General features: G+C 40.0%; 1 pseudogene; it reads right to left on the bottom strand.

Moving 5' to 3' along the window:
• Positions 1-212: 212 nt before the first annotated feature.
• On the bottom strand, positions 213-2,402 carry LOC138071556 (small ribosomal subunit protein eS6-like; annotated as a pseudogene).
• Positions 2,403-3,037: the final 635 nt, after the last annotated feature.

Below are 3,037 nucleotides of genomic sequence, written 5' to 3'. Positions count from 1 at the left end.
AAAATTTGGGAGGAAATTTCCAATTTTATCCAGAGCATTACTTAGAAGTATGCTGTTAAATCTCCAAACATTTTTGAATTTTTCAAATATCTTTCTGTTATTGAGTCCCAACTTAATTCCATGATTTTCTGAGAGCAGACATTGCATGATTTTTATTCTTTTAAATTTTTTCATGATGTCTGATCTTATTTATTTGTTACTCTTACAACATATTATTTTTGACTGGACTCAGAAGTAGAAACTCTCATAGAGGACAGCCTCCGTCTCTTGGCAATCTGTTCCTGCCATTTTTCTTTGGGTTCCTTCATTCTTTTGGCCAAAAGTTTAGCATATTCTGCAGCTTCTTCTTTATTTTTCTTAGTACACTGTTTCTTCAGAGCAATACGCCGCCATTTGTGTTGCAGAACTCGGGGAGTCATGAGACGCTGAATCTTGGATGCTTTAGTTCTAGGTTTCTTCAGTTCAGTTCAGTCGCTCAGTCATGTCTGACTGTTTGAGACCCCATGAATTGCAGCACACCAGGCCTCCCTGTCCACCAACAACTTGCAAAGTTCACTCAGACTCACATCCATCGAGTCAGTGATGCCATCCAGCCATCTCATCCTCTATCGTCCCCTTCTCCTCCTGCCCCCAATCCCTCCCAGCATCAGAGTCTTTTCCAGTGAGTCAACTCTTTGCATGAGATGGCCAAAGTACTGGAGTTTCAGTTTTAGCATTACTTCTTCCAAAGAACAACCAGGACTGATCTCCTTTAGAATGCACTGGTTGGATCTCCTTGCAGTCCAAGGGACTCTCAAGAGTCTTCTCCAGCACTACAGTATAAAAGCATCAGTTCTTCAGCGCTCAGCTTGCTTCACAGTCCAACTCTCACATCCATACATGACAACTGGAAAAACCATAGCCTTGACTAGATGGACCTTTGTTGTCAAAGTAATGTCTCTGCTTTTGAATATGCTCTCTAGGTTGGTCATAACTTTTCTTCCAAGGAGTAAGCATCTTTTAATTTCATGGCTGCATTCACCATCTGCAGTGATTTTGGAGCCCAGAAAAATAAAATCTGACACTGTTTCCACTGTTTCCCCATCTATTTCCCATGAAGTGATGGGACCAGATGCCATGATCTTCATTTTCTGAAAGTTGAGCTTTAAGCGAAGTTTTTCACTCTCCTCTTTCACTTTCATCAAGAGGCTTTTTAGTTCCTCTTCACTTTCTACCATAAGGATGGTGTCATCTGCATATCTGAGGTTATTGATATTTCTCCCAGCAATCTTGATTCCAGCTTGTGCTTCTTGCAGCCCAGCGTTTCTCATGATGTACTCTACATATAAGTTAAATAAGCAGGGTGACAATATACAGCCTTGACATACTCCTTTTCCAATTTGGAACCAGTCTGTTGTTCCATTTCCAATTCAAACTGTTGCTTCCTGACGTGCATATAGGTTTCTCAAGAGGCAGGTCAGGTGATCTGGTATTCCCATCTCTTTCAGAATTTTCCACAGTTTATTGTGATCCACACAGTCAAAGGCATTGGCATAGTCAATAAAGTAGAAACAGATGATTATCTGGAACTTTCTTGCTTTTTCCATGATCCAGCAGATGTTGGCAATTTGATCTCTGCTCCCTCTGTCTTTTCTAAAACCAGCTTGAACATCTGGAAGTTCATGGTTCATGTATTGCTGAAGCCTGGCTTGGAGAATTTTGAGCATTCCTTTACTAGCATGTGAGATGAGTGGAATTGTGTGGTAGTTTGAGCATTCTTTGGCATTGCCTTTCTTTGGGATTGGAATGAAAATGGACCTTTTCCAGTCCTGTGGCCACTGCTGAGTTTTCCAAATTTGCTGGCATATTGAGTGCAGCACTTTCACAGCATCATCTTTCAGGATTTGAAATAGCTCAACTGGCTTACTGTCTTTGTTTAGGGGCTTTCGCATAACATACTGGCAGAAATCATCTTCTTTAGAGAGATTGAAAAATTTGCGGATTTTGCTAGCTCTTTTGGGACCCAGGCAATGAGGCACTGTAGTCTTAGTGAGTCCAGGAATATCCTTCTCCCCTTTTTTCACGATGACCAAATTTAGAAGACTCAGATTGGCATCCACAATGCAACCCTGTGCAGATTTGTGCTTTCTCTCTCCAGTCCTCCTTTTTCTGTAACAGGAATGCCCCTTACTCAGTAGCAGGTGAGCTCGGCCATGGGTCAAGACACCCTGCTTCATGGGGAAACCCTGCTTATCATTCCCGCCACTGATTCGGACCACATAACCCTTCCATTCTTCACCCAGAGTGTAAGCAGCAACTTCTGTGGCCATATGCTTCTCGTAGAAGGTACAAAGTTTTCATTCATCATCCACTTCAATGAGCTCCTGGCAGCCAGTGGCTGGGAAAGAGATGTTCAGCTTCATTCTTAAGTGGCTGACAGCCTCCCAAGTGCCATGAAAAAGAGCTCTTTTAAATTTGTTAATGTCTGTTTCATTGTCTCAAACGTGGTCTATATTAATGAATGTTCCATGTGAGCTTCAGAAGAATGTGTAATTTGCTATATTTGGGTGCAGTAGTTTATAGGTATTATATATGGTTGATTGATGGTGCTGTTGAGTTTAAATCCTTGTTGATTTCATTGGTGCTTGAACTATAGTTTTTGGATAAAAGGATGTTAAAGGCTCTAAATACTATTGAATTCTTCTCTTTATCTTTGCACTTATATAATTTTTTTGCCTAATGTGTTTTGATGCTGTGATGTTAGGTACAAACACTTTAAAAATTGTTATGTCCTCTTGGGGAACTAACCTTTTATCATTACATAACTCCTTGCTCTGAATTCAACTCCACCTGAAATTATTATAGCTACTTCAGCTTTCTTTTGATTAGTGTAAATTTAGTATAGCTTTCTCTTTTATTTTGTATGTACCTGTACACTAGTGTTTCCTATAGACAACCCATTGGGTCTTGTGTTTTGATTTACTCTGACAGTCTCTTTTAATTGGTGTATTTAAAACCATTGACATTTAAAGTTGTTACTGATATATCTTGATTGATA

This window comes from Capricornis sumatraensis, chromosome X (assembly GCF_032405125.1).
Source record: "Capricornis sumatraensis isolate serow.1 chromosome X, serow.2, whole genome shotgun sequence".
NCBI classification, from domain to species: Eukaryota; Metazoa; Chordata; class Mammalia; order Artiodactyla; family Bovidae; genus Capricornis; species Capricornis sumatraensis.
The sequence above is the reverse complement of the archived record's forward strand: the minus strand, read 5'-3'. Positions and strand labels throughout refer to the sequence as shown.